Below are 19,744 nucleotides of genomic sequence, written 5' to 3'. Positions count from 1 at the left end.
AGGATTCATGTTTTGGGCGAATGCTTGAGTTGATCTTTGCTGCCATGCATTTGATAATTGGTCACCTAGAACCTGTCGCCAAAATTTTTATTCAAAGATGATCATGGAAGAATTCTCGCAATTGAAATTCAAACACAAGGAGAGAAGATTTTGATATTAGGAATTTATGCGCCAAATGATGGAAAATCAGAATTCTACAAGAAGCTGCATGAGACAATGATGGACTATCTGGACTATGCTAATATCATTGTGATGGGAGATATGAATGGGGTGGTGTCTACAAATATGGACAAATCCCAAAATCAAAACTTGACAACAGACGGCAGACTCCCTAAAACCTTTTTTGAAATGACAGACAATATGGACTTGATTGACATTTGGAGGACAAGGAACCCCTTGGGTAAAGAAGGAACCTTCTATTCTGAGGCCCACTTGTCATGGACACGAATCGACCAAATTTGGATATCTAGAGGGCTGGCTCCGAAAACGAGAAAAGTGGAAATCTGCCCAAAAACCTGCTCCGACCATAATGCCTTAAAAATGGAACTGAGACTTTTTCCAACTGGATCCTTCAGATGGAGAATGAATGACACCTTGTTAAGAGATCAAGAGATTGTGAAGAAGGCCCAAAAAACATTAAAGGACTACTTTGAAATAAATTTGAACACTACGGTGGAGAAAAGAACAATCTGGGACGCAAGTAAAGCTGTAATGAGAGGGTTTCTGATTCAACAGAATTCGATAAAAAGAAAATATTGGAATGGAAAAAAAGAAAAAATTTTAGAGAAAATAAGTGAAGGAGAGAAAAAGCTGAGAATTAAACCAAAGTCAAAAGAGGTGTTAAGAGAGATCAAATTTCATCAAGCACAATATTCGAAACTGATCAATCAAGAGATTGAGTGGAAAATCAAACAAATGAAGCAGAGATCGTTTGAATCAGCAAATAAATGTGGAAAGTTGTTGGCTTGGCAATTGAAAAAAAGACAAAAGTTAAATACGGTTACAAATTTGGAGATTCAAGGAAAAATAGTTCAGAAACCAGAAGAAATAAGAAAGTGTCTCCATAGATATTTCAAAGAGCTCTACGCACAGGGGCCTCAGAAAGAATCGGAAATGGATCAATTTCTGGAAACAAATGGACTACCTAAAATAAGCCAAGATAAAAGATCAATCCTTAACAGCAAAATAACTCAACAGGAAATTGAAGGTGCCATCCAAAATATGCAGCTGGGCAAATCTCCAGGCCCGGACGGACTCACCTCCAAATATTATAAAACTTTGAAGGACTTCTTGATACAACCGTTGTTGGAGGTTTGTAACCAGATCATGGAGGGGAGAAAGGCACCGGAAACGTGGAAAGAAGCATTCATCACATTGATTCCCAAGTCAGAAAGGGAAAAGACTCAGCTTAAGAACTACCGTCCCATCTCACTCCTGAATGTGGATTACAAAATATTTGCAGACATTTTAGCAAGTAGACTTAAAAATGTATTAAATGAAGTAATTCACAAGGACCAAGCAGGCTTTCTCCCTGGTAGACACATGTCGGACAATACCAGGAACATTATTGATATATTGGAGCTGTTGCGAATTAGAAATACAAGGGCTGCTCTAATCTTTATTGATGCGGAGAAAGCATTTGACAACATTTCTTGGATGTTTATGAAGAAGAACTTGAAAGGGATGGGAGTGGGACGGGGGTTTGAAAATGGATTAGAAGCAATTTATGCAGAACAAAAAGCTAAACTGATAGTGAACAATGTGGTATCGGAGGAACTTCGAATTGAAAAAGGGACACGACAGGGGTGCCCTTTATCCCCTCTGCTATTTATTTCTGTTTTGGAGGTATTGCTGAATATGATTAGGGAGGACCAGTTGGTGCAAGGTATAGAGGTCGGAGCGAAACAATACAAACTGAAAGCTTTCGCAGATGACTTAGTCTTGACATTACAGGAGCCAGAATCTAGCACAAAAAGAGTTTTGGAACTTATCCTGGAGTTTGGTCGGGTGGCGGGATTTAAGTTAAACAAACAAAAAACTAAGGTTTTGGTTAAAAATCTGACACCTACAGAGATAGAGGGGTATCAGAAAGAGACAGAGTTAAGTGTGGTTAAAAAAGTGAAATACCTGGGAGTATCCTTGTCCACTAAAAATTTAAATCTTTTCAAAGATAACTATGAAAAATGTTGGTTGGAAATCAAAAAAGACTTGGATATATGGTCAAGATTGAAACTTACCTTGTCAGGCCGAATCGCAGCTATAAAGATGTGTGTTTTGCCAAAAATGTTATTCTTATTTCAAACCCTTCAGGTTGTGGACAGAATGGAATGCTTTGGAAAATGGCAGAAGGATATCTCTAAGTTTGTCTGGCAGGGCAAAAAGCCCCGAATAAAATTTAAAATACTAACCGACTCAAAAGACAGAGGGGGATTTGCCCTGCCGGATTTAAGGTTGTACTACGAAGCTGCAGCCTTCTGCTGGTTGAAGGATTGGTTTCTGTTGGAAAACACCGAGGTCCTAGATCTGGAAGGGTTTGACAATGTGTATGGTTGGCATGCTTATTTGTGGTATGACAAGGCGAAGATTCACAAACTGTTTAAAAACCATATTGTCAGAAAATCAATTTTTGCCGTCTGGATGAAGTATAAGGATCTATTAGAAAGTAAGACCCCGAGGTGGTTATCACCTGTGGAAGCTAAGATTTCTAAAAAAAGGCCCAATATGGAGGCCTATTGGCCAAAATATTGGGAATTGATTGAAAGAGTTGGAGATAATTGGAAGCTCCAAAGCCAGGATAAACTAAAAGGTAAGGTGCGAGATTGGTTACATTATGCTCAAATTCAAGAGGTATTCAAAATGGATAAAAAAGTGGGTTTCCAGTTGGAGAAATCGAAACTGGAGACGGAGTTACTAGAACCAAGGACTAAGGTACTTTCAAGAATGTATGACTTGCTGCTTAAATGGAACACACAGGATGAGACAGTTAAATCTGCTATGATTAAATGGGCACAGGATGTAGGACACAACATTATGTCTGAGGACTGGGAAAGGTTATGGAACACCGGTATGAAATTCACGGCATGTAGTGCCTTGAAAGAGAACATTATGAAAATGGTATACCGGTGGTACATGACCCCAGTCAAGTTGGCTAAAATATATCATCTTTCTGATAATAAGTGTTGGAAATGCAAGGAGGCAGAAGGGACATTCTTTCACCTCTGGTGGACCTGCCCGAAAGTAAGGGCCTTTTGGGAAATGATACATAATGAGCTGAAAAAGGTATTTAAATATACCTTTTCTAAGAAACCGGAGGCCTTTCTCCTGGGCATGGTGGACCGGAAGGTGCCAAAGAAGGACAGAACCTTGTTTATGTATGCAACCACAGCAGCTAGGATTCTCATCGCTAAGTTCTGGAAAACACCAGATTTACCCACACTGGAGGACTGGCAGACGCAGTTGATGGACTACATGGAGTTGGCAGAAATGACTGGCAGAATCCGAGATCTGAGCGAAGAAACAATGGAGGAGGACTGGAAAAAATTTAAGGACTATTTGCAAAAACATTATAAGTTGTTTGAATGTTAAGATAGCGCACGATTAAGAAACATTATGCTTCTGCATTTTATTTTAAGCAAATGATAAAGTAAGCATTGATGGAAAAAACGAGACATATTTGAAACAAAATATTATGTTTATTAAGAGTCTTAAAATTAAACTACAAATTTTTGAAATTGGTAACATAATATATTTAAAGGTATAATAAGATGAGAAACAAGATAACAAATTGCTGAACTGGCTAGAACAATGAATGCAATGCTGAGAGGATGTGAGGAGGTCCAAAAGTTGAAGGACTGTTGAAGGATGTTAAGGAAAGTTTCTTAATATTTTTTTCTTTGTTTATTTTTCTTCATATACATATATATAAAAAATGTTTCTTGTATGTTGCCATGTAAACAAATTTGTTAACCTGTGAAAAGAAACGCAATAAAAAATCTATATATAAAAAAAAAAAAGATAATTGGTCACCTAGGTATTTGGATGTCTGTGAAGACTGATGCTGTTTGGCAGGACAATCTATCCTTTGGAGGAAGGCACTGACTAATTTGGTGAGCAGCTAGTCCTTATGATTTTACTGGGAAGACAAGGGCTGCAGGGGAATATTGCTTGCTGGCCATTGAGCCTCTGAGTTGGGTATGCAACAGAGGTGGGTATTAGACAACCTCTCCCTCCAGGGGACCTTAGGGACCATAGTTCTGTGAGAAATGCTTATTGATTATCCCTCTAGAAAGTATTGATTATTGTGCTTCTTGGATACAGACCCTTGGATAAAAGGGTCATGGATTCATCTCTGCTTATGGATGTCTGTAATAACCAATTAAATGTGACATAGTGGGCTGCATGGTAGGCTCTGCTAACACCTTTCTTGGCTTAGCAGTAGCTATTGGGGCTGAGTATGGGCAGAGGTGAATTTAGGGCAGCACAACCGGTTCCACCGTACTGGGCGCTGAACCTAAGGGGTGCAGGGCATCTCAACTATGACCTAGTGAATGGAGCAGAAGGCCAGAGGCATGTGTGTGTGAGTGTGTCAAATTTTGGGCTTGCACAGGGCGCCATTGAAATTTGAAAGACCAAAATCTGTCATGACAGGAGTTGAATTAGGCTGTAGTGGGTAAGTGGGATGGAGACTTAAGCTTTCTGCATTGCTTCCACCCCATGTGAGTGGTGCAGCAATAAAGCTGGCGGCACATTTGCAAACTAAGCAGGGTCCAGTATGGTTTCAAATGGGATGGGGGACAGTGCAGGAAGTAGGGCTAGAGCAGGCACCCCCAACCTGCAGCTCTCCAGATGTTTTGGCCTACAACTCCCATGAACCCTAGCTAACAGGACCAGTGGTCAGGGATGATGGGAATTTTAGTCCAAAACATCTGGAGGGCCAAAGGTTGGGGGATGTCTGGGCTAGAGGATCTTTGGGGTTCCATCCGACTTTACAATTCCATGGTGATATGATTTTAATGGCCTTTTGAAACTACTGTTGGTGGTGCTGGGGAGCCAGGCAACCACGCTGCACCTGCTTCTCTGTGCCCCTCCTCCACATTAATAGCAATTCACAGATGGGCAGTGGAATTTTGATTGGGGAAATGATTAACAAAGCAACAGCTTAAAAATAATGATGTGTATAGTGAGTTTTCAGAAACAGCATACAAAGACTAAAGAAACAAAACCGCCACAACTGTGTGGAGCGCATTATGGCAGTTAGAATAAAATAAACAGCAGGCTCAGTACAGTTTTGCAGACAGCATAATAAAATAGTTTCCGTGAAGGGACATTTTGGAAGTAAGAGTTACATATCGATAATGCAGCCTCGCCGCATAGAGGCATGTGTCTTTGGGGAGACTATGCAGTGCAGTATTTTTATTTATAAAGCTTATTCTAGAGGCTTTTGAGACCTGACTGCTTTTAATGAGAGGGCTGGTGCTGTGCTGTATTTGTTGTAATTATTTGTATGTTTTAAAAGATCTGAGAGGGATCTTCAATTGTTTAATTATTTTTCTTAATATTACCTTCTTCTTCTTCTTCTTCTTCTTCTTCTTCTTCTTCTTCTTCTTCTTCTTCTTCTTCTTCTTCTTCTTCTTCTTCTTCATGTTTTTAGCGCTTCTTATATGCAAGTTGCCTTGAGTCCCTTGAGGGTAAAAGGCAGGATATAAATAAATATATAATAAAAATATAGAGAGACCATACAACATCAAAATGGTCTCATTTCATAACTTCTCTTTTCACACAAACTCCTATAGGAGGACTCCTAACATCTTCCAGCACCCATAACAAACTACAGTCCCCAGGATTCTTTGGAGGAACTTATGACTGCTAAGGTGGTATCATAGTGCTTTAAAGGCTACAAGCCATAATAGCTATATTGTACTCTGTCTCCACAGCTGGAGGCAGCAATGCTTCTGAATACCAGTTGCTGGAAACCACAGGAGGACACAGTGCTCTTCAGTTCAGATCCTGCTCACAGGTTTCCCATTGAGGCATCTCATTGACCGCTGTGAGAACAGGATGATGGAGTAGATGGGCCACTAGACTGATCCTGCAGGCTCTTCTTGAGCTATAAATGTCTGGTGTGGATGGACTTTGTTGCTGGTGTAAAAGAATTAGGTGTCAGGAATCCTCACTGATCTCTTGCAAATCATCCAGAGATCATACCTGTAGAGCCTGATCTACCATCAGCCTATGACAGGTGGCAGAACCTGTGCAGGTGAGCCTGGCAAAGTCTAGAGTAGGTTAGTTTTTCCACATCCTGATGCAACAAGGGTGGTAACCCTAGATGTCACTTAGTTCTTCAAATGCAGAATAATGGAACCCTTGCTGATTATGATAATTTTATTAATTATACCCTGTCCTTCTGGCTGGGTTTCCCCAGCCTCTGTGGGCAGCTTCTGGCACATATAAAAACATAATAAAATGTCAAACATTAGAATCTTCGATACAGGGTTACCTTCAGATGTCTTCTAAAAGCTGTGTTGTTCTTTATCTTTTGGACATCTGATGGGAGGGCATTCCACAGGGCGGGTGCCACTACCGAGAAGGCCCTCTGCCTGGTTCCCTGCAACTTCACTTCTCGGAGTGAGGGAACCACCAGAAGGCCCTTGGAGCTGGACCTCAGTGTGGAGACGCTCCTTCAAGTATACTGGGCCGAGGCTGCTTTGCTCATGTAACCATATACCGTGCATCCCTCTGAACACTGCTGGCTGCTCAGGAAAGACCCTGTTTTCTGGAAAGAATGAGCTATGTCTCTCCTCCTGTTCTCCAGCTCCCCATGATTATGCTTTCTCTAGTAACACAGCAAACTGCCTTATACTGGTCTATCTGTCTCATCACTGTCCACACACTGACTGGCAGCTGCTCTCCAGAGCTTCAGACTGGGGTCTTTACCAGCCCTACGTGGAGATGTCAGGGATTGAACTTAGAATCATAGAATCATAGAATCCTAGAATCCTAGAGTTGGAAGAGACCACAAGGGCCATCGAGTCCAACCCCCTGCCAAGCAGGAAACACCATCAGAGCACTCCTGACATATGGTTGTCAAGCCTCTGCTTAAAGACCTCCAAAGTAGGAGACTCCACCACACTCCTTGGCAGCAAATTCCACTGTCGAACAGCTCTTACTGTCAGGAAGTTCTTCCTAATGTTTAGGTGGAATCTTCTTTCTTGTAGTTTGGATCCATTGCTCCGTGTCCGCTTCTCTGGAGCAGCAGAAAACAACCTTTCTCCCTCCTCTTTGTGACATCCTTTTATATATTTGAACATGGCTATCATATCACCCCTTAACCTCCTCTTCTCCAGGCTAAACATGCCCAGCTCCCTTAGCCGTTCCTCATAAGGCATCGTTTCCAGGCCTTTGACCATTTTGGTTGCCCTCCTCTGGACACGTTCCAGTTTGTCAGTGTCCTTCTTGAACTGTGGTGCCCAGAACTGGACACAGTACTCCAGGTGAGGTCTGACCAGAGCAGAATACAGTGGCACTATTACTTCCCTTGATCTAGATGCTATACTCCTATTGATGCAGCCCAGAATTGCATTGGCTTTTTTAGCTGCCGCGTCACACTGTTGGCTCATGTCAAGTTTGTGGTCAACCAAGACTCCTAGATCCTTTTCACATGTACTGCTCTCAAGCCAGGTGTCCCCCATCTTGTATTTGTGCCTCTCATTTTTTTTGCCCAAGTGCAATACTTTACATTTCTCCCTGTTAAAATTCATCTTGTTTGTTTTTGCCCAGTTCTCTAATCTGTCAAGGTCGTTTTGAAGTGTGATCCTGTCCTCTGGGGTGTTAGCCACCCCTCCCAGTTTGGTGTCATCTGCAAATTTGATCAGGATGCCCTTGAGTCCATCATCCAAGTCGTTGATAAAGATGTTGAATAAGACCGGGCCCAAGACAGAACCCTGTGGCACCCCACTAGTCACTCTTCTCCAGGATGAAGAGGAACCATTGATGAGCACTCTTTGGGTTCGGTCAGTCAGCCAGTTACAAATCCACTGAGTGGTAGCATAGTCAAGACCACATTTTACCAGTTTCTTTACAAGAATATCATGGGGCACTTCCTACAAGCAGATTAGATGCTGTGCCACTAAGCAGCAGTCCTTCCCTGTGAAGTTATCCAGAGTTGTATTTGAAAACAAACCACACACCACAGGTCATTAATTTGCACACAAACATGATTTAGTGTATTCAGTTTGCAAAGGTAAGCCTTTTGGCAAAGCAAATGCATAAATTGCAGAAAAATCTCCCCCCACCCATTCCCCGCCTCCAATACACAACAATTGTCCTCTTTTTAAAGGCTTTTAAAATTATTTAGACTAGATTAGAGCTCAGGGTAGCTTTTTGATTTCTTCCTTGATGCTTAAAAAAACCCCACATCCTGGAGCTCTTTTGTCCTGTGTTGCCCTCTGAGCAGAGACACTAATTGAAGATCTCCTTCTTCTTTTTTTGTAAAGAAGAAAGAAAAAGGGAGGAAAGAGCCTCCAATTTACTAAATGGATCTCTTTTTCTTCTGAGGACCAAGCCTTTGTTAATCCTGTCCTTTTCAATCTTTGCACCCTATCAGGTTTATATAAAGCATCTGCAGAGAACTGGTAGTTGAGTTTGTGTTGGACAACAGGAGTGGCAATGATCCAGGCACCAAAGGAGGAGGGGATGGCTTGTTAGGAAACACTTCTGCGAAATTAAAGGAGGTAGTGGGCTAATAATAATAATAATTTTATATTTATATTTATATATATATATATATTATAGACTTATTAGTCATGTGTTAGACAAAGCTCTCCAAACGACACATGACATATTTTAAAACATTAGCATAAGTAAGTAAAAATGCACTTTTGTGTGAACACATTCACACAAAAGCACATAGAATTCATTAAAAAGCACACACAAAGAGAGAAGCGGGGTGGGTGGGGAGATACCTTCATTATTCTGTTTTTGGCAAATACTGAAGACACACCTGTTCCCACTGACTTTTGACGCTTGAGATATATATTTTTAGGCTCCATTTTATTTTTGTAGTTTTTAATTGTTTTAAACTGTTTTTAATAATGCATAATATTGTGTTTTAATTGTTGTAACCCACCCTGGGACCTTAGGATGAGGGGATGGTAATGAAGTGTAGTAATAATAATAATAATAATAATAATAATAATAATAATAATAGATGTTGGTAGGGATAGGCTCAGTCAGCAGAGCACGAGACTCGTAATCTTAGGGTCGTGGGTTCAAGCCCCACGTTTGGGCAACAAGATTCCTGCATTGCAAGGGGTTGGACTAGATGACCCCTGTGGTCCCTTCCAGCTCTACAATTCTATGATTCTGTTATTCTAAGTAATAAATTTAAAATGTAGAAAACCAAGGTGGTGCTTGGAATACGGCACAGGTGACTGTCTGGAACCCTGAACAGAGAGGAGAATTTAAAATTCAATGGTTTGCAGAGCCTGCTTCTGTTGTTGAATTTCCTAAGCACCGCCCCCCCCCCAGCTGTCAACATTTCCCTTTTTTAAAAGGGAAATTCCCTTATTCTGAATAGGATTCCTCACAAGAGAAGGGAAAAGTTGACAGCTATGCTCCTCCCCATGTGTTTCTGGTCTGGGACCCTGTCAAATACCTTCCATGGTCTTCTGCATTGCCAGTCAGCATTGCTGTAGTGCATTTACACCTCACTCTTCGCTACCTGAAGTAGACAAGGTGGCGTAAGTAATGCATTATTTGGGTTTTAAAAAATCCCACCGGGAGGCTCTCTCAATGAAGCCATATGGCCTAATTGTTAAACAGCTGGACTGTCGAAATAACCATTCCACAAGCCTCCCACCATCTGCACAAATTTAATTTTCTTTCTGTTTGGGGAATAGGCTGGTATAATACAGCAACAGGACAGTCAAGCGATCTTCTGATTTGGAAAGTGAAATAAGGCTGAGCCTTCCCTTCTCGCAACCACCCTGCCTGGATGCGAGAAATGCCAGCTCAGCGTTTTTTGAATTCTCTGTATCTTATTTCCACCTCACAATCCTGTTAGAAAACATTTGGGAAAGGGGCAAAAAAAACAACCACCACACATCTTTGATCGTAAGGAGAACGTTAAAAACTTCCAGCATTTTAGCAATTTAAACACGCTTCACTGTGTAATGTCTTTTTTTAAACCTCCTGGAGAAGTGCCCATTAAAAGTTTGCATCAGTTGCCTTTGTGCAGAACGCATCTGGGTGTGTCAATCAGCACTCGTGTCTTACCAGCGCTGCTATTTAAATTAACAGAAACAAGACATTTCATTATTTGGAAGCATTCCTCAAATGCAAAATAAAATAAAAATAAAAATTCCTGGACTGCTTAGGCAGATGCACAAAACGATTTCAAGGCTAAAGCAGACTGAAGACTCACAGATCTAAGAACATAGGGATGTGGGAGACTGCCGCACACCAAATCTGAAATTGTTCAGTATTGTGTGTGCTTGCTTTATTCAACTTGGTGTCCTTTGGGTGTTTTGAACTACAATTCCCATCAGGCTTAGTCAGTGGAATGGAACTGTCTACTCCAGTACAGCCATACTGTTTAAAACAATTCTTTATTGGTTAATTGTTTGCAATTCTAAATGATGTACATAAAAGTGGTCCACAGAAAATGGGACAATAAAAAAAAATACAATTAAACCAAACACTACCTTAAAATGCTTGCTGGAACAAGAAAACCTGAGCCATGTACCTGAAGTTCAGCAAAGAGTGTGCCTGTCTAGTCTCAATTCACAGGCTCAGGACCACTGCACTGAATGCATGGCTTCTGGTAGTTAGGAGCAGTGCATCTGAGCCATGAGGGACTGCCAACAGAGACTCCCATTAATTGAGCATGTATAATCCCGTGATGGGGTGAGCTCTCGTTGCTCGGTCCCAGCTCCTGCCAACCTAGCAGTTCGAAAGCACATCAAAGTGCAAGTAGATAAATAGGTGCTGCTCTGGCAGGAAGGTAAACGGCGTTTCTGTGCGCTGCTCTGGTTCGCCAGAAGCGGCTTTGTCATGCTGGCCACATGACCCGGAAGCTGTATGCCGGCTCCCTCGGCCAATAAAGCGAGATGAGCGCCGCAACCCCAGAGTCGGCCACGACTAATGGTCAGGGGTCCCTTTACCTTTATGAGGGATCAAGCGGTTCTTAAGATATCCTGGACCCTCCTTCCTAGAAAGAACTCTTTGTAACTGAGAACAGATAGCTGGGGTTTGCTCTCCCCTCCCCCTTTCTTCCCAATCCCTTTTGCTTTTGTGTTGTGTCTTTCAAATTGTAATCCTAAGGGCAGGAGCTGTCATTGTAAAGTGCTCTGGGAGCCTTTTGGGAGAGGGAGTGTTGACATGCTGGTGTCTGCATTTTTAAAACCCTAAAGGCAGGGAATCTGTCCTTCCAAATGTTGCTAGACTACAGCTGTCGTCACCCTAGGTTGGCCTGATTTGAGTTGGAGTCCAGCTGAACGGGGGGGGGGGGGGCAGGGGGGCAGCAGGGCTGCATTTAGGTTTGATGAGGCCCTAAGCTGCTGAAGGTAATGGGGCCCTTTATATGTCCAGCTGTCCTTTGTCAACAACAAATTGCAGCTGTTTTTGTGTTGGATATACAGTATGCTATATGGTAATCTATGGACCTAATAGGTATCTAAAGCCATTTGCACATGTTGCCATGCAACCAGTCCATGCAGAATGTAGGTACCCTATATATAAAAGGTAAAGGTAAAGGGACCCCTGACCATTAAGTCCAGTCGTGACTGACTCTGGGGTTGTGCTCTCATCTCGCTCTATAGGCCGAGGGAGCCGGCGTTTGTCCACAGACAGCTTCCGGGTCATGTGGCCAGCTAAAGTTTCCCCATACTTTGTTTACCATCAACATTCTCATCCAGGCTGCTTTGCTCCTCCTTGCCAATGCGTGGGAGAAACAAACCACAATCCCTGGCTTGGCATTGTGCCCAAACCTGATAGCCAAGATTTGTTCTTGGCTTACTGACCATGGTTTGAGTGAAACAAACCACGGCCCCAGGTTCAGACATAGGATTGGCATATTGATGGTTTTAAGGTAAAGGTAAAGGGACCCCTGACCATTAGGTCCACTCGTGACCGACTCTGAGGTTGCGGTGCTCATCTTGCTTTATTGGCCGAGGGAGCTGGCATACAGCTTCCAGGTCATGTGGCCAGCATGACTAAGCCACTTCTGGCGAACCAGAGCAGCGCACAGAAACGCTGTTTACCTTCCCGCCAGGGCAGTACCTATTTATCTACTTGCACTTTTATGTGCTTTTGAACAGCTAGGTTGGCAGGAGACCCTATATATAGAAATGAGCAAACCAGTGACATTTTAGGGAGCAGGCTAGCAGGCAGGGCCCATTACTTACATTATAGGATCCTACACAATGCAAAACACTGTTGCTGTATGTAGGTCTTATTTTTATTTTGATTTATGTTATATTTTGGAAATGTATATCCAGTTTTTTTTCCTTCAAAATTTTTGGGGGCCCACCAGAGAGTGGGTCCCTAAGCTATAGCTTGTTTAGCTTATACGTAAATCTGGCATTGGAAGGGGGGGTCTCAGGTTCCCCATCCCTGTTACATCAGAGTCAAGCTCCTGTAACTTTAAGGATGCTCCTGATGCTGCAGTTTGGCGCTAAAGGTGGAGAAAAAGGCTCTGTGTCTCTGCTCTGTATAGGTTCTGCTTTCTTCCATTCTGTGTGCTCAGGGTCCGTTCCCGCCCCCCTTGTTTCCCCAAAAGATCCTGCAGGCTTCATTGCTAGTCTGCACGGGTGTGGGCAACCATGTTGACATCGCGGAGATCAATAAGGTCACATGAAGCAGAAATGACACTGTGAGAAATAAAACACACGCTTACAATTAAAGGTGGGGTTCTTCCCCCCGCCCAGCACCCCTTTCCCTCTGTCCATCTCTCTCAACCGCAATAGATTTATTTCTGCTTTTTTTGTTCCGGAAAACTTCTTTGTCATCCTCTCTTAACAAAAAGAAAAAGAAAACACAGGAGCTGCCTAAATCAAGATGACCTTTAAAAAAAAGGCTCGATGTGCACGGTCAAATTTTGAGATACCATCTTTCCCACTTTGTCCTTTTGTATTCCCGACCAGCTGTGCCCCTCTTTAAACCTGCCCCCTTGTTCTCCACCCGCTTTCACCAGCCATACAATAGCCCTGAACTTCAGGGAGGCTAAAAAAGAACAAATCTCCCCCAAACATTCCCTCATTGATTCCAGAGGGGCAGCTGCTCAAAGCTGTTCCCCTCCCCTCCCCACCATCCAGTTTTTAACAGAAATGAAAATGAATCAATATCGCAACAAGAGGGCTGGAAGTGCCTTTGAAGAATCCCGATAAATAAAAGCCTACGACGGCAAAGCTGGCTCATTGGTCACAACCTAATTAAACTCCCAGATGTTAATTGAGTCTTTTGGAGCTTGTCTGGAGCTTCAGCAGTTGCAGAGAACTGAGTGGAGGATTGTTCTTGCGATTTAAACTTCCAGAGAGTAAATGGGGCCATTTCCCAGCTAAATAATCTGTTGTGGAACGAGCTCTGGTCACAAGGCATGCATGTTGCAGGCTTTCCAAAGCTGGGGCCCTCCAGATGTTTGGGTATCTAGGGCTATGTCAACAAATTCGTCTGTATTTTTTCCAGCCATTTATTGATCAAAGGGGAGAGGATTTTTTGGTAAGACTCCCATGCATCCCATGTATGGTGCAGGGTTTTGTGGCACTTGCTTTACTTTTGAGGTGTGGCCTTTTTGCAAGTGGTCTTTTTCTTTATCCTACAAAACATCTCACTGGCTGGTGCAAAGGTCTCAGGACCACATGTCTTCCTAGGACTGAAAGAGAAGACTCTTAAGTGGTCTGTGTTATAATCTCTCATTTGGTTAATAGCCTACTTTATTTTGGCAAGGCCCCACTTCATTCCACTTATCGCCTTTTTAAATCAAGCCAGCTCTGGGCTGCTAAACAGTCTCTGTGTTGTCCCAGTGATGCATTATGGCCAAGAGAAAACGCATTGGCACCTTCTTGGGAGCCAAAACTAAGGATGTGCATTTAAAAATAGCTCCTGTTAAAATTTGCTAGCAACAGCTGCCCACACCAGGTGAAGGGTTCCGTATGGCCCTCTCTGTACTTGATAAGAGCAATGCCTCTTTCGTCTCCCATCTGGAACATAACTCTGTGTGTTCTGAGAGCGTTGCTATGTGTTAAATATGCCTGATTTCTTTTGGATGTCTTCCATATTTTGAATCTATGATGCCTATGAGAAAGAAGGATGCAAGGAAGCTGAGAATCTCAGGGCTGGACAGTCTCTTCCTGTGATCTTATCCTAAGTACTAGGAACACAGGAGGCTGCTTGAACTGAGTCAGAACATTGGTCCATCTAGCTCAATTTTGACTGGCATCAGCTCTCCAGATTTCCAACAGGAGTCTTTTCCCAGCCCTACCTGGAGATGCTCAGGGTTGACCATTCTGCATGCCAAATAGGTGCTCTGCCCCTGAGCTACGGCTCTTCTGTTCAGGAGGGAGGTGCAGAATGGTGGGCACCAACATGTTGCATGAGATGAGAGACTCCTTTATCATTTACAGAAACCCAACAGCATGCTGATCTGTGCTCTGCTCAGCCAGAGGAGTGATACAGGCCATGTCCAGAGTGCTTATATTTCATTGTGGATAGACAGTGGGGAAGCACCAGAGCTCAGTGGTAGCTGACCACCCTTGAGGTCCTCCAATAGTCTACTTGATGTGGCTATGTGTAGGGCAGCTGTGCTGGCTGGGGCTGATTAGAATTGCAGTCAGAGTTATAGTGGTTCAGGGTTCTGAGGCTTTAGGTGGCGGACAAAGACCGGTTACTAATTTTACAGCAGGGCCCCAACAGAGTCACTTTCCCTAGCATCCCTATTGCCTCCCAATCAGCATGAAAGAGGAGCTTTTTAGCCACCGAGAAGTAGTCTTCTCACCCTTTGTTCTGAGTAGAACCAGTCCCAGTGAAAGGAGGTGTGACAGTCCAGTTTATGGGTGGTCGAAGTCCCGGCTGAGGACATCGGGACTGGGGGCAAGATGATGGGGTGGGAGCAGGAACGGAGTCTGGAAGCCAAGGATCCGAGGGTCAGAGAGCCAGGAGTCAAGAAGCCAAAGGCAGGAAGCTTGTTGCCATGGCAAAGAGCCAAAGGGGAATGCTGACCTTGTATTCCTTCCTGGCTCTTGCCACCAGGTGCTGTGAGTTACCAATTGGCCTCACCTGTGTGGCCACACCTTGCCTCTTCAGAACAAACTTAGGAAAGCCCCAGTCCTGCGAAGCCCTAGCGGTCACAGGGCCTGGCTCCGGCACACACTCCTGACAGGAGGTGAGTCAGTCATTAAGGGTTAGCTCCTAGGGTGAATCTGGAGAAGGCACATAGGAAGAACATTAAGGATGAATTGTTCTGTATGCCCCAAAGCTAAGCATTTTGGAATAATGAAAACGCAAGGTGCTTCTGTTTCAAGAGAATGGCATGCAAGTTTTGTTACATCCAATGGAACTTCAGGCAAAAGGCAAATTAGGTCACTTCAAAGGGAAGGTACTGGAACACCCCAAATCATTTGCCTATATATGTGCCCAAATAAGAGTACTTCTAGCTGAAAGGGCACATGGAGATCTGCATTGACCATTGCAATATATCCCTAATTGTTCTCATTGTTTAATAATAGCATGATTGTGTAATCTTAGAAGGGGCCATGGCTGTGAGTATAGTTCTGAATTTTCCACTACGCTACTAGCTGTAGTCTAAAGCATATAGAGGACACCAGGATGGGGTAGGGAGAGGGAAGAGTATGTCAATATTGCTTTCTCTCAGTTTCATCTTTTTGAATTTTAAGTTCAGTTTGCGCCATCTCTGCAAATACTTGCAATTCTTTTTGAAGTCTGCAGTTAAACTTGCACTCATTTTCAGCCACATTTCATCCATAATAATTTGTGTGCATATTTTTTGCAATATATACACAACTTTGTCTACTACAGTGGTGCCTCGCAAGACGAAATTAATTTGTTCCGCGAGTTTTTTCGTCTTGCGGTTTTTTTCGTCTTGCGAAGCACGGTTTTGGAAAAGTTTTGGAAAAGCTTCAAAAATCACCAAAGTCTTCAAAAACCTCAAAAAAGGCTACCACACCGCTACTATGAGTTGCTCCTCGAAGTCAAGTGGCAACTGTATTAACGGTTTTAAGAAAAAGGAAACAAACTTGCAAGACGTTTCCATCTTGCGAAGCAAGCCCATAGGGAAAATCGTCTTGCGAAGCAACTCAAAAAACCCAAAACCCTTTCGTTTTGAGAGTTTTCCGTCTTGCGAGGCATTCGTCTTGCGAGGTACCACTGTATATGCACTTTTGCAAGCTGTTTCCACTGACAGAATTCATTTTTGCATGCTAATATACACTTCTTTTTTGGTGCACTTTTCAACAAGGTGCACATTCATTGGTTGGAGAAATGTAAATTTCACAGAAATTTTGTGTTTTGGTTCAGGAAGTACAATTTTGGTATCAAAATGCAAACTTGGGCCAAATGCCTTACCCACCACTTCCTACACCAGCAACAGCTTCATATGTGGATTAATCCTTTTAAAAAACAATAATTTCCTGTTCTGTTCTCATGGCTTGGAAGGAGGAGAGTAAAGTTAGGTGAGTTGTTGCAAAGGAGTCTGCCAAAATTTGGAGTTTATGGCCTCTTGACACATGCATACACACACAGGATCTGGAATGAGGCCTTGCTTCCAAAAGGAAACGGAATGACTGAAAACTTTATAAATGATAATATTGGTGAACTGCAGGGGAAGAATAGAACAGAGGAAAAAGTTTAAGCACATGGATTCTTGAGTCACGTGCTGTGCTGATTCAGCAGGAATGTTAACTACATTATCCCATTGAAGATGTTCGTAATTCATCGCTAAGTGTACTAATGGCAGTTTAGGGCCGTGTGGCCAGTAAGTTGGCCATCTCTTGGCGGATATTAAACGCTGGGAATAATAAAGGGGAATGTTATTGTATTAACTTTATTGATTTAGTAGGATTGATTGAGCCTGTCTCCCTGCGGAAGAGGGAGGGGATTTGCTTTTTTGCTGGAATGGCATCATTTTTCCCCTTTCTTTGCTTCTTTAAGCCAGTGCTCACATCCAAAAGTTGCGCTATTTGCATATCTCATTTACTGTGTCATTAGCAAGGCGTTGTAGCTCTGCACATGAGGGAGTTGGCATGTGTGGCTCCTTTACTCTTTGTGTCTGTATTCGATTCCCCACTCTGTCTTTTTATAATTTGGAACTCTGGTTTTTTTTGACAGCCCAGTCATAGACGCATAGAATTGTACCTTTGGAAGAGACCACAAGGGTCATGTAGCTGAACTCCCTGCAATGCAGGAGTCTTTTCCCCAACGTGTACTTTCACATTTAAAAGTTCTGCACCCGTGCTAAGTCTTATTACTATGATTATATTACGCAGCTGTATGTGTATGTACATAAGAGTTGTTTTAAACTGCTTTTAATATTGTGCCTTAATGCTGTAACCCAGGCATCCCCAAACTTACACAACCATTCACCCAAAGGTAACCCATCCTGGGACCTTTGGGTGAATGGTTGTGTAATAGATAAATAATAGTCATATTTGAAGCACTTTAAAGCTCTATATAAATGCTTAATAATGATGCCACCACTGTGGCTGCCCCCCTTAAGAAGTTGCCTTAAAGCAAGTCCATCTAGCTCACTGACTGGCAGCAGCTATCTGGGGTATTAGGCAGGGAGCCTCTCCATGCCCTACCTGGAGAACCTGGGGATTGAACCTGGAACCTTCTGCATATAAATCAGGTTCTCTTAGCTATGGATGTTTCTCATGAACACTGGAAGCTGCTTTCCACCAAATCGTATCAAGCACCTAGCATTGTCTACCAGTGGCTCCCCAGAATTCCAGACACCCCTACCTCAAGTTGCTGGGGATCGGACCTGTGACCTTCTATATGCAAAGCGTTGAGCTACTCACACAGGCCTGCAGAAAACCCTGTTCCTGAGCAGTTGCTTTAGCAATCTTTGGATTTGAAAATTGGCACCAGGGTTTGGAGGGTTGGAGATTAAGATGTGTTAAGAGTTGGATTTAGTCCGTCGGCATGTTTCACTGTGGCTTGAGCTGGAGCCAAACTGGCGACTGCAATTAAAAAAAGCCAAGAAGCGATAAACATCGAGTGGATCTGTTTTCCCAGCTCCCATCTGTAGGCTCCCTCCCCCCCCCACCCTCGTTTCTTTTTAAATTCCATGCTGAGGAATGATTGCCGCATGACCTTGAACGCAGCCCAATATCTCATGCTAAACGCATTTGCAACCAAGTTGGCTGTTTTGGCAGGGCTTTGATGTAGGTCGTTTTATTACCAGGCTGAATCCAACTCCATACTGATCTTCTACTCATGCCAAGAATGCTAATAATAAACTAATCAATGAGGTGCTGGATTGTTCTTGTGAAATGGTCCGTCATGATGGGGCAGGGTGGGGGAGAGATGCAAAAGTGGTGGAACAGTCTGCTCACAGGAAGGAATGGCTGTTGCCCTGGGTGGTGGAAATGATGTTACCTTTGCTTGCTTGCTTGCAAGAGAGAGTTTTCTTTACCCCTGGGGTCTTTGGCAGTATGCAGAATAGGGCTGTGCCTAAGAGCACAGGCTCATCTTTATTTTAGCTTGACCTTTTGGTACAAGTAATTTTTATAGTTCCATTAAATGGCGAGATCGTTTGCAAAAGTACATTAGGAAGAGTGCCGTGGGGACCACTATCCTATTATGTGGAATGTTAATAGAATGAAAAATTAATTAAATGCTAAAGATTACAGCAGGACACATTCTTTTCTCTCTTTTTCTCTCTCTCCCACCCCACCAAAAAATACTAATTCATGGGACAGATATAGAAACTTGCACTAACTGCAACTCAATTTTCAAGTGGGAGGGTAGATTTGATGTATTGAACCCAAAGCTGCCATTTTCAGTGTAGGCAGTTAATCAAAACTTCTTCTCTTCAGAGGTGCAAAGCATCTTTCAAACCCTCTAGCTCATTTGTCTTCCAAACTATGCCTAGTAAGTCTTTCTATTTCCATTTTGCAGCGAGAATAATTGAGGCCGCTCAAGATTATCGGGTAAAGTCAGGACTTTTCAGAATTCAGATTCCTCTTCATAATTGCTTGGGTCAAATTCTTGTCTACCACTGGCTTGTGCTGTAGGAAGGGATGGGACTCAATGGTAGAACATCTACTCTGCATGCAGAATGTCTGGATTGGACTGATAGACTGGTTATAGAGCTGCTGCCAGTCAGTGCAGACAATACTGAGCTACATGGACCAATGGCCTGAGTCTGTATAAGGCAGCTTCCCATATTCTTAGGTTTCTTTTTTAATGCCCAGGTTTCCGTGCAAGAGATATTTTAAGGATTATTGAGATAAAGTCTGCAAAGCTCTTTAAATGCTAAGGAAAAGCACAGTGTAAGACTTAGATTTTTAAGTGCTCAGTTGTGGCAACAGGGTGACTGGCTGCTAATTACAGTCTGATGCTGCACTGCAAAATCCAGCCATTAAAACTGACTACGTGTACTCTTTTTTTGGATGAATCTGTATAGCTCTCCAATCAGGAGGAGGTGGGAATGACACTGTAACAAATGTCTTATTTTCTGATAATTTGGTTCGATACGATATGATACAATACAATACAATACAATACAATA

General features: G+C 42.9%; 1 protein-coding gene across 7 annotated transcripts in view; it reads left to right on the top strand.

Moving 5' to 3' along the window:
* The window catches only part of MEGF11 (multiple EGF like domains 11), a 343,630-nt gene that overhangs the window by 93,081 nt on the left and 230,805 nt on the right, over nt 1-19,744 (top strand). The window lies entirely within an intron of this gene.

This window comes from Podarcis bocagei (assembly GCF_964188305.1).
Source record: "Podarcis bocagei genome assembly, chromosome: 14".
Lineage (NCBI taxonomy): Eukaryota > Metazoa > Chordata > Lepidosauria > Squamata > Lacertidae > Podarcis > Podarcis bocagei.
This window is presented reverse-complemented; position numbering and strand designations above follow the sequence as displayed.